Genomic DNA, 12,876 nt, shown 5'->3' with positions numbered 1-12,876 from the left:
CTCCTATTTCTCTCAAATTGCATTCAGTCTGTATTTTCTAGAGAATCCAAGCTAAAACACTTGACTCCAAAGTGTCCTGAAGACATTCAGGATGAGATATTAGAGTTGGCTTAATCACTGGTCTTATGGCAATAAAAACAAAGCATGGTATGTGGGTAGTAAGTGGGGCCACACAGTGGTATCATAACTACTGAGGCTTCCCACCTGTGCTAATCAGGATGCCGTGCACGTAGAAGGTGGAACATTGGAATGTGTCGTGGCTGTGATGCTTGAGCAGTATGGGGATAATAACTGTAGGGATTGGGGTAGATTCTGTTACCGGAAATGTACCCTTTGTAAAAGAAAATGATACCTCAGGGCAGGCAACTGTCACCTTAAGGCATGCTGAGAAAGGCAGAAGTCTTCCATTGGCAGTTTTTTTAAAAGATTGTGATTTTGATGTAAATTATTTTTGCTTTTGTCTTTCTTGCCCAGGGAGACATATCCAGAAAAATGTTGCTAAGGCCACTATCCAAGAGATTACTACCTATGATTTTCATCTCGGAGTTTGACAGTTTCAGGTCTTATATTTAGGTTTTACTGCATTTTGAGGTTTTTTTTTTTAAGATTTTATTTATTTATTTGGCAGACAGAGATCTCAAGTAGGCAGAGAGGCAGGCAGAGAGAGAGGGAGGGAAGCAGTCTCCCAGGTGAGCAGAGAGCCGGATGTGGGTCTCAATCCCAGGACCCTGGGATCATGACCTGAGCCGAAGGCAGAGGCTCTAACCCACTGAGCCACCCAGGTGCCCCTTGAGTTTATTTTTGAGTATGGTTTAAGAAGGTGATTCAGTTCAACCTTTTTTGGGGGGCGGGGGGAGAATGTAGCTTTCCAGTTTTACCAGTACCATTTATTAAAGAGACTTTTACCCATTGTATATACTTTCTTCCTTTGTTGTAGATTAATTGACCATATAAATTGTAGATTAATTGACCATTAAATGGCACAGGTAATTGACCATATAGGTTTATTACTGGCCTTTCTGTTCTGTTCCAGTGATCTATTTTTGTGCCAGTACCAAATTATTTTCATTACTATAGCTTTATAGTGTAGCTTGAAATCTGAGATTGTGATACCTCCAGCTTTGTTCTTCTTTCTCAAGATTGCTTTGGCTATCTGAAGTCTTTTCTGGGTTCATACACATTTTAGATTATTTGTTTTAATTCTGTGAAAAATACTACTGGTATTTTGACAGAGATTACATTAAATCTGTAGATTGCTTTGGATAGCATGGACATTTTAACAATATTAATTCTTCCAATCCATGAGCATAGTACATCTTTTCCAATTGTTTATTTGGTCTTTCATCAGTGTCTCAGATGCAGCAAGTCTTTCACCTCTTTGGTAAGTTCATTCGTAGGTATTTTTTTTTTTTTCGATACAATTGTAAATGGGATTGTTTTGTTAATTTCTCTTTCTGCTAGTTCATTATTAGTGTATAGAAACAACAGATTTCTGTATATTAATTTTGTGTCCCATAATTTTACTGAATTCATTTGTCAGTTCTAATAGTTTTTTTGGTGAGGTCTTTAGGGTTTTCTTTGTACAGCATAGAAAACCCTGAAACCTTTTTCTTTGGGAATCTAGAACACAAAACAAACAAACAAACAAAAAACAGACTCATAAATATAGATAGCAAACTAGTTATTGCCCAAGGGGAGAGGTGTGGGGTGATGGCAACATAGGTGAAGGGGATTAAGAGATACGGACTTTCCAGTTATGAAATAAATAAGTCAGGGATGAAAAGTACAGCATAGGGAATGTAGTCAGTATTGTTGTAATTATGTTGAATGGTGACAGATGGTAACTACATTTATGGTGAGCATTGCATAATGTATAGAACTGTCAAATCACTATGTCATACACTTGAAACTAATGTAATATTGTGTGTTAACTGTACTTCAATAAAAAAAATAAGGAAAAGACTGATTTCCTGTAGCTTAGAGCAAACTATACTAAAAATCAGGCCCAGAATCTGATTGTAAAGACAGCAGAGCTGAAAAAGCAACAAAATGCATAGATTTACAAGGTCTCCTATGTCCACATCTGGTCCCTGAAGGAGCAAAGTGATCTAAGACCCAGGATGGAATATTTGTATGGATGAGTCTGAGAATATTGAATCTCCTAATTCTCCCCTGAACCTGTGGAATACTGGAAAAGATTAGCAGCCAGTTCTCAGGGGAGGGGTTGGCAGGGAAGGACCATGATTTGTAGCATTAGCCAATTTCTATTGAATAAACACTCCCACCTTAGTCGCTTTCAGACTACCAACATAATGTCACTGAACACAGAATTAAAAAGTGATGCCCACAATTGGCTCCTATAAGCTGGTATGAACTGGCTCCAACCCATCAGTAACCTGAACCCTCTGGCTGGCGGAATCAGCACCTCCACTTTGCCAGAGGAAAAGAGTCTTCTCTTGCCTGTAAATCATGCAAAGACTGTTGAAGCAAGTGGCTCTCCAAAAGGATGTGTGGCCATTAGCCGGGGTAACTGTGCACTGGAAAAAAGGAAATGCTCAGAGTCTTCAAGGATTGTTAGATACAGGGCACCTGGGTGGCTCAGTTAAGTGTCTGCCTTTGACTCAAGTCATGATCCCAGGGCCCTGGGATTGAGTCCTGCATCAGGCTCCCTGTTCATTGGGGAGTTTGCTTCTCCCTCTGTGCTCCCGCCCCCACTTCCTGATCTCTCTCAAGCGCTCTCTCTCTCTCTCTCAAATAAATGAATAAAATCTTAAAAAAAAAAAAAAAGAATTGTTAGATACAGTGTCCAAACTGTCACTGACACCACCATATTTCTCTAATTAGAATGGAAACCAGTGAAGTTTTGCCTCAACTTCAACTTATTGTGAGTCCAGTAGGTCTATGAACACATTCTGTGGTTAAATCAATGATTGTATAATTAGGACAGATGACCTTAACAGATGGTAAAATCCTCATGTTGGTCCCCTGACCTGTGGAGCAATTGCCATTATGTAGGATGGACCATATAGAGGGTGTTAAAACTGCCACTATTACCCTCAGTCAGGTTAGTAATTCAGAAGCATGACAGCATCTTAGGAAGAAATGCAAAGACTTATACCACTATCAAATATTTAAAGGATGCAGAGTTTGTGGTTTCTTTTATATCTCTATTCAACCAACTCTCCTATCTAACCCTTACAAAAATGGGATTGTGGCAGGTGATAGTAGACCACCATAAATTAAGCCCCAGTAGAAGCTTCCATACTACATGTAGTCTGTTCATTAGATCAGATCAACATAGATTTGGCATTGGTATATAGGTATTAACTGGTTAATGTGCTTTTCCGAATTTCTATCATTAGAAAGGATCAAAAGCACTTTGTCTTTAGAGAGGCAGTTGCCTCAGGGCTATTTTAACCCATCTGTTCTCTGTCCTAGTGGGCACAAAGGGCCAAGTACTCCAAATCATTGCTTCTCATAGTTTTGTTTGTTTGTTGTTTGTTTGTTTGTTTGTTTTTCCAATATGTCTTGCAGTGGTATTTTTGGAAATCACCACTGAATTTGACTGGTAAGTACCTTGCTGCACATGTGAATCACCACACAAGTTTGACAGTTGCTAAAATGATCAATACCTTGTTTAATGAGATGAGGCTTCTGATCATGTACTTGGATGTCACAGCAATGTCAACTGCTATAAAATGTTCTAAACACAGATTTTCAATTTTATAATTCATCTTGCAAGAACCAGTAACCAAGAGTTAACCAACCAGCAGCAGTCTGTAGATTCCACTTTGAATATTAGTCTAAATGGCCTTGTAAAACATGCATGATGAAGAATGGAAGATAGACTCTAAGGCAATCCAAGGACATGCCACGTCAATGACATTTTTAGCATTCCAAAATTATGGGAACACAGGAAACATCACCTTTAATGTAAAAATATAACCTCCTGCCACTAGGAGAGAGACTCTTCACTTAGTGGACTTCTTTGGTTTTTGAAGGCATATACTGTCTTTGGGAATATATCCCCAGCCCATTTATCAGGTGACTTAGACAGCAAGTGGGTGCCAAAGTAGGAGACATCTCTAAATGAAATCCAAGCTGGGGACACCTGGATGGCTCAATTGGTTAACCATCTGCCTTCAGCTAAGGTCATGATCTGGGGGTCCTGGGATCAAGTCCTGCACTGAACCCCCTACTCAGCGGGGAGCCTACTTCTCCTTCCTCCTCTGTTTGTATGTACTCTCTCTCAAATAAATAAATAAATCTTTAAAAAAGAAAAAGGAAAGAAATCCAAGTGCAGTACAAGCTGGCCAGCTACTTAAGCTGTATGATTCAGCAGATCCAATGGTATGAGAGGTGTTTGTAGTGAATAAGTAACACATAGAGTCTCCAGCGAGCCCCAATAGGTGGTATACACCTAAGGTTCTATAGCAAGGAAACCTTCTGCAACAGAGAATTAGCCTCTATTTGAAAAATCAGCTGTTTGTTCTACTAGGACCCAAATGGAGACAAAGTGCCTAAGCAATAGAAGCAGCCTGTCACCAGCTGATTATTATTCTCTGAGCTATAAGGTCTGTCAGCATCAACCCATTATACAATGGATATGGTACATCCAGGATCAGGCAAGCAGGGACTAAGAAGTCATGAGTAAGTGTGAACAAATGATGTAAACTCTTATGTCACCAACCTCTCTTGCACTGACACTTCTCTCTCAGTTCAGTCCTTTGGCCTAAGGGGATTCTCTAAGACCAACAGATGGAGAAGGAAAGAACTTGGACCTGGTTTACACTTGGCTTGGTACAAGATGTAAGTGTTATAAAAAAAAATGCACTCCTGGTGCCCACAGTACAGTGATGGTGGGAAATCTTCCCTTGGGAAGATTTGTGAGCAATACCCTTGATTGTTGACTTCTTAGGAAGAAGTGGTCTGAGATATAGATATGGATATACAGGAACTTCTAGGCAGAGTGAAATGGCTTGGCTAATTGATTCAGGACCTGAAAAAAAAATGATTGAAATATTGGGGACAGATTGGTCTGGAAAACAAAATTTGAATGGATCTGAGGGGATGAGAGTATCTCTGTGTCTCATGTTAATTTCCCAAGAGAGCATTCTCCGGCACCAGGTAAACGACATGACTTGTGTTGTGGTATCAACTAGCAAGCATGAGGATCTATGAATGGAGACGTCATGGTGGCAGTGATGGAAATATTGCATGGGCCAGAAAATTCTGATCTAGCTAGATTAATGGCCATTGCTGAATTCCCAACTTGCCACTTGCAGATACCAAAACTGAGCCTTTAATTGCCATTGCTCTTTGAGAAGACCAGTAGGCCACTTGATAGCAGATTGATTACACTGGAACACTTCTACCCTGGGGGAGGCAGTAATGCATCCTTATCAGAACTGGTACCTAACCTAGTCATGAATTTGCCTTCCTTGTCCTCAGCGCCAGGACCAATATTCAAGAATGTATGGAAGCCTAAGATTTTGACATGGTTTCTCTCACAATAATGGTTCAGACCAGAGAATATCTTTTATGACAAAAGAGAGGAAACAACAAACACAGGAGCCAATGGTCTTAACCTCGTAACTCATCTGTATTAGCCAGATTTTGTTCCATAACCAAATACTCCAGACAGTGCAAAGTTGAGGAATGCCCTCCACAATATGGTATATGCCCTGAACCAACAGTTAATATATAGTACTATGTTCCCCAGCAACTAGAATATAAGGGGGCAAGGAAAAAAGAATAGAGGTAGGATTAACCCCTTTTAGTGGATGGGTGCTGTTGGTGCTTTGCTTAAATGTCCTTTACCTACTCACACACTCATCCCCCAGCTGTTGTGAGTATTGACTGAGAACTGTCCTTAGCCAAAGAGCTGCCTCATCCATGACATCTACCCCCATCCCTACCCCCCCTCCCCGCCGCTGACAGACACTGGCCAGTGATAGACTGACATGAGGGCACAAAAGAGTAGAGGAGAGAGACATGAAGACTTTCAATTATGACCTTAATATTATCTTCACCAGCAGGGACTTTACCTTGTGTCATTAACCTTCTTGCCTTAAGTCTTTCCAGAGATGGTGGCTGGATATCATCTTGAACAGGACTCTGTGACGAAATGAACTTGTTCTTTCCCCCTTAGGGAGGAAGTGAAGGAATGATCTACTCACAAAAATCGGTGCTTCCACTGCAGTATACGGGTGAATATAATGGGAAGCATGAATGAAAATGAGTGGTGAAAAAGATGCATTTTATCAAACATTGTACTCTAATGCTCTTGGCCTCATCAGCCTCAGGACTAGTAGCCATTTGTTTTGTCCCAGCCAACGTGTGACAGCCAACACCTGGTGGGCTGTTCTGCTATGGCAAGAGACTTCACATTAGCACAACTGGATGGTTAGCTCACCTTATAACCAAACAATATTATGTCTCACCTCCTGCCCTGGAGTTTTTCTTTTGGAAAAAGACTAATGAGATGCTGCGGGACCTGCCAGTACTTACACATGAACAACCCAGAAATGTGTGGGATTCAACTTCCATGAGGAAAAATGTTGACAAGGGGATCTAAATTCTCTTTGTTCTTCTCATAAGTTTGTTCTGCGATAAGGGTCATTTATATTACCTCTTGAAAGATGCTCCCTCGAGACTAAGCAATTAATTGTATTTCATACTGAGTGAATCCAAGTTCACAGAAGGAGCAGTGAAGTGCATACACATATAGAAAATGGTTGCAAAGGATGAATAATGCAAAGATAGTTTCCCCTCATTAATTTTATTTTCACACAATAAATTAGGTTTGTAAAATTGTACTATGTATGGTGTTCGGTAATAAAAAAATGATATGATCTATAATTTAAAAATGTATACAATCACTATTGTGAGGTTCTTATGTTATATGTAAAGTTTCTTAATATCAATTCATTAGATCTGCATATTATAATCACTATAGTAACTAACCTCCAAAAAACTGGAAGCAGATATAACTGAAAAGAAAATACACTTCAGTTGAAAGGCAGTACTAGTCAGGCTGGATAAAAAAGCAAGACATAATAATATGCTATTTATAAGAGATTTACTTTAAATACGAAGACACGACTAAATTAAAGTGATGGACATAAATTGCCATGCAAACACCATGAAAATTCGTCTGTTCAATTTCAAAATGAAGTTAGAGTACCTAGGACTTCCAGCACTCCGTTAAATAACAAATAACAGTGGTGATAAGTGGACCTCCCCATCTCATTCCTCACCATAGAGGAAAAGCTCTCAGTTTTTCCTCATTGAGGATGTTAGCTGAGGGTTTTTCATATATGGCCTTTATTATGTTGAGGTATGTTCCCTCTAACCCTACTTTGTTAAGGGTTTTTATCATGAATGAATGTTGTACTTGGTCAAATGCTTTTTTTTTTTCTTTTGCATCTATTGAAAGGATCATATGGTTCTTATCCTTTCTTTGGTTAATGTGGTGTATCAAGTTGATTGATTTCTGAATATTAAACCACCCTTGAAGCCCAGAAATAAATCTCACATGATCTTGGTGAATGACTCTTTTAAGGTACTGTTGGATTCAGTTTGCTGGTATTTTTTTTTTTAAGATTTTATTTATTTATTTACAGAGAGAGATCACAAGTAGTCGGAGAGGCAGGCAGAGAGAGAGAGAGGGAAGCAGGCTCCCCGCTGAGCAGAAAGCCCGATGCGGGACTCGATCCCAGGACCCTGAGATCATGACCCGAGCCAAAGGCAGTGGTTTAACCCACTGAGCCACCCAGGCGCCCCCAGTTTGCTGGTATTTTATTGAGAATTTTTGATCCATGTTCTTCAGAGATATTGGTCTGTAGTTCTCTTCTCTTTTTTAGTGGAGTCTTTATCTGGTTTTGGTATCAGGGTAATGCAGGTCTCATAGAATGAATTTGGAAGTTGTCCTTCCATTTCTGTTTTTTGGAACAGTTTGAGAAGCATAGGTATTAACTCTTCTTTAAATATTTGGTGGAACTCATCTGTGAAGCCATATGGTCCTGGACTTCTGCTTGCTGGGAGATTTTTTATTTTGGAGTCAATTTCTTTGCTGGTTATTCGTCTGTTCAAGTTCTTTACCGCTTCCTTTAATTGTAAGTATTCTTCATGTGTTCTAGATATATGATTCACAAACATTTTTTCCTATTCTATAAATTCTCTTTCTACTCTATTGACTGTGTTTCTTATAGCACAAAAGTTTAATTTCGTTTTGTAGCTTGTATTGTGGTGGCATAGCGAAGAAAATAGTCAAGGCCTATGCAAGATCATAACGTTTTATCCTGTTTTGCTTTGAGAGTTTTGTAGTTTAGTTCTTACACTTAGGTCTTTGATCCAAAGGAGCTAGTTTTTATCTAGCTAGGAAAGAGGTAGGGGTCCAGCTTCATTATTCTGTATATGGATACTAGCTGCCACAGCACCATTTGTGGAAAATAATGTTTTGTTTTGTTTTTCTCTATTGATTTTGTCTCAGCACCCTTGTTGAAAATCAACTGACCAGAAATGTGAGGGTTTATTTCAGGACTCTCAGTTCTGTTCCACTGATCTAAATGTTTATCCATGTCAGTACCACACTATCTTGATTACTATAGTTCTGCCGTAAGTTTTAAAGTAGGAAAGTGTGAATGCTCCAACTTTGTTCTTTATTTTTCAAGAATTCTTTGATGATTCTGAAACTTCATTTACATATAAATTTTAGATCTGCTTGTCAGTTTCAGTCTGCAAAAAAAGCCAGTTGAGATATTAATAGAGATTGCTTTGATATGTAGGTCTATTTGGGAAGTGTTTCCATCTTAAGTTTGCCATAATCATATGACACATAAACATGAAATGTCTTTCCATTTAATGAACCTTCTTAATTTTCTTTCTTTCTTTTTTTTTAAGATTTTACTTATTTGTTTGACAGACAGAGACACAGCAAGAAAGGAAGCACAAGCAAGGGGAGTGGGAGAAGGAGAAGCAGGCTTCCCGCTGAGCAGGGAGCCTGATGTGGGGCTCCATCCCAGGACCCTGGGATCGTGACCTGAGCCTAAGGCAGATACTTAATGACTGAGCCACCCAGGCACCCTCTTTATTTTCTTTAAGCAATGTCTTACAGTTTTTAAAATATTTAAATATTACACTTATCTAGTTAAATTTATTTATAAGTATTTTTTTTTATATATTGCAAATGGACTTGTTTTCCTTATTTTATTTTTAGATTGTTCATTGTTTTTAATGAATTTCCTAGGGATATTTTTTTAAATATACAAGATCATATCATTTGAAATAGAGATTATTTTACTTCTTCCTTTCCAATCTGGATGACTTTTATTTTATTTTCTTGCCTAAAGTCCCAGTTTAGAAACTCCAATACAATGTTTAATAGAAGTGGTGAGAACAAACACCATTGTCTTGTTTCTGTTCCTTAGTAGAACACATCCAGTCTTTTATCGGTAAGTGTCATGTTCTCTGGGGGAATTTTCACAGAAGCCCATATCAGGTTGAGGAATTTTCTTTCTATTCCTAATTTGTTGAGTATTTTTGTCATGAAAGGGCAATAGATTTAGTCAGATGCTTTTTCTGTATCTATTGAGGTAATAATGTGGTTTTTTTCTCTCCAGGATAATATAATACAGTGTATTATATCAATGAATTTTTTACTCATTTAAAATTTTATTGTATTAATCTTTAATTTTTTTCATTATTTTTTTTTCTTGATCAGTCTAAATAGAGCTCTATTGCCTCCATAGTTCTTTTATAAGAACCAAATTTTGGCTATACCAATTTTCCCTGAACTAATTGGTTGATACACTTTCTATTTTATTGATTTTTCATATTTTTTAAACTTCCTTTGGATTAATTTACTCTTCTTTTTTTCCTTTTGCTCTGTAAGGTAGAAGCATCAGCAATTTCTTTTGAATTGTAAGCATTTTAGACTATAAGTTCCCTTCTATGCAATGATTCAGCTGCTGTATCTCACAAATATAAGATGGTTTAATATGGTGTATTTTTATTAACATTCAGTTCAAGATATTTTATTTCCCTTGTGATTTATTCTTTGGATCACAACTTATGTTAAAATGTACCATTTACTCATTTTATCAATTACTGAGAGAGGAACATTCTTACCAGCACAGCACTAAGCATCACAGAAAAACTGGTGAATTAAACTTCATCAAAGTTAAAACTATCTGCTCATCAAAGGACACTGCTAAGGAAAAGAAAAACCTAAGCAAGATGTAGACAGAGAGAAAATATTTATAATACATATAGCTATCAAAGGACCTTTATCCAAAATATATAAGGAACTCCTCCAACTCAATAATAAAAAGACAAACAACACAATCTTTTAAATGGGCAAAATACAAGGAAAAGGCATTTCGCAAAAGAAGATGTATGATTGGCCAAAAAGCTCATGGAGAAATGTTTGGTATCATTAGACGTTAAAGAAGTGCAAATTAAAACCACAATGGGAATAAAAGGCATAGCATAGGGAGTATAGTAAGTGATATTGTAACAGCATTTTGTGGTGACAGATGAAAGCATTTATGGTGAGCAGAGCATAACATACAAACTTGTCAAATCACTATGTTGTATGCCTGAAACTAACATTGTGTCAACTATACTCACAAAATAAAATAAAAATAATCCACACCGGCATATTCTACAACAACTGGAATGGCTAAAATTAAATAGATGGCAACAGCAAATATTGGTAAAGATGAGAAGCAACCAAAACTTATTCGTTTATGGTTGAAGTATATGATACACATATTCTTAAGGTGGTCCCCTTCAATCCCCGCCTTCTGGTATCCCTGCCCTATCACCATATATAAATTATACTTTGATTTTTAAAAAATTTAAGGATAAGAGAAATACTTGCTTGGTAAAGGATAGCATATGTCTCAAGGAAAATTACCCCATGATTCTTACAAAGATAAAGAAAAGCATAAAATATCTGCCATGTGTAGTCTGTAACAACACACGTTTCCAGAGGAAAAGGCACCTTCTGCATGGTTCTCTCTCAGAAGATCTTTGCGCTTGGATCTTCATTGACTCAATCCACCCAAAGAAGACCATGCAACCCAATGAATGCTGTGAACTCTATATGCTATATATAATCAATAAGTAGTCATAATATGACCCAAAACAAACAAGACTGCTAAAATAACTTTATCGTCTTTATCATACAGCCACTTCAAACACGATTTGATCTTCACCAATTATCAGAGATTTTACCTAATTCAACATAATATTTGTTGTGGTGCACTGCCAAGCATTGTAGGGGAGATTAAATTATCAAAAAACCTAGGAGTTCAAAACGGTCAAAGACATGAAAAACAAGAAAGGTCTGAGGGCACCTGGGTGGCTCAGTCGTTAAGTCCCCTGCCTTGGACTCAGGTCACCATCCCAGGGTCCTGGTATGGAGCCTGTATGGGGCTCCCTGCTCAGTGGGGAAGCCTGGCTCTCCCTCTCCCTCTGCCCTTGCTTGTGTTCCCTCTCTTGCTGTGTCTCTCTCTGTCAAATAAACATTTAAAAAAAAAAAAAAAAGAAAAAACAAAACAAGAAAAGTCTGAGAAACCGTCAGTCTAAGGAGTCTAAGGAGAAATAACAACTAAATGTAACTTTGATTCCTGGATGGGATCTTGGAACAGAAAGGACATTAGGTTAAAAACTATGGAAATCTGGGGTGCCTGGGTTGTTCAGTTGGTTAAGTATCTGCCTTCAGATTGGGTCATGATCGCAGGGTCCTGGGATGGAGTCCCACATCAGGCTGCCTGCTCAGCAGGAAGCCTGCTTCTCCCTCTCCCACTCCCCCTGCTGTGTTCCCTCTCTCACTGTGTCTCTCAAATAAATAAATAAATAAATAAATAAATAAAATCTTAAAAAAGAACACGAAACTATGGAAATCAAAATAAAGTATGGCCCTCATTAGTCCTAACGTGTGAATACTGGTGTATCATACTATACTAATGTAAGTTTTGTTTTTTGTTTTTTGTTTTTTGAGAGAGAGAGTGAGAGAGCACAAACAGTGGAGAGCAGAGGGAGAAAGAGTCAGGCTCCCCGCTGAGCACAGAGCATAATGCTGGGGTCAATCTTGGGATCCAGGATCATGACCTAAGCTGAAGGTAGACACTTAACTGACTGAATCACCCGGACCCCCCCTAAGATGTTAATTAATAGGGGAAATTGTGTGCAGAGGGAGAGGGGATACATGGGAGCTCTTTGCTATTTTCTCTAGAAACTTTTTCTTTAGAACTTCTCTAAAAATAGAATCTATTGTGTTTTTTTAAGATTTTATTTATTTATTTGACAGACAGATTACAAGTCAGCAGAGAGGCAGGCAGAGAGAGAGGAGGAAGCAGGCTCCCCGCTGAGCAGAGAGCCCGGTGCAGGGCTCAATCCCAGGACCCTGGGATCATGACCTGAGCCAAAGGCAGAGGTTTGAACCCACTGAGCCACCCAGGTGCCCTGAATCTATTGTTTTTAAAGACCTATGAGAGCAAGCTGAAGGTACATGGTAGGATCTGAGAAGCATACTAACAACTAAGAGAGGACAGATTCAAAACATGGGTGGGAGGAAAAGGGGCAGCATCCTAGGAACAGTCTAGATGGCTTCAGTCTGTCTCTGTTACTTACTGTCTCTCCAACGTTCTTCTCCTCCAAATAGCTGGCTCAGAGGTAATCCGTGCCAACCAACCTTTCCTCTGGCGGCTGCTATTATTTCTATTTTCACTCCCTGCCAATCTGGACATTGGACATCTGTAAGTTCCCCCATAATTACTGACAAAAAATGTGGTTGTTTCTGATGATTTTGCAGGGAAAATGGAAAAGGCATTTATGTTGAACACAGAAAACAATTTTAAAATCCCC

The 12,876-nt window shown here is 38.5% G+C and overlaps 1 long non-coding RNA gene across 2 annotated transcripts; it reads left to right on the top strand.

Annotated features, from left to right (window-relative positions):
* Positions 1-1,367: 1,367 nt before the first annotated feature.
* On the top strand, positions 1,368-7,030 carry LOC116574324. Of its 2 annotated transcripts, XR_004279215.1 has the most exons (3): positions 1,368-1,381; positions 3,535-3,568; positions 4,719-7,030. It is a non-coding gene; the product is annotated as an uncharacterized LOC116574324 (long non-coding RNA). The 2 variants fall into 2 exon arrangements; XR_004279214.1 differs by lacking the exon at positions 1,368-1,381 and having other exon boundaries at positions 1,533-3,568.
* The last annotated feature ends 5,846 nt before the right edge of the window (positions 7,031-12,876 follow it).

Source organism: Mustela erminea, chromosome 15 (assembly GCF_009829155.1).
Source record: "Mustela erminea isolate mMusErm1 chromosome 15, mMusErm1.Pri, whole genome shotgun sequence".
NCBI classification, from domain to species: domain Eukaryota; kingdom Metazoa; phylum Chordata; class Mammalia; order Carnivora; family Mustelidae; genus Mustela; species Mustela erminea.
The sequence above is the reverse complement of the archived record's forward strand: the minus strand, read 5'-3'. Positions and strand labels throughout refer to the sequence as shown.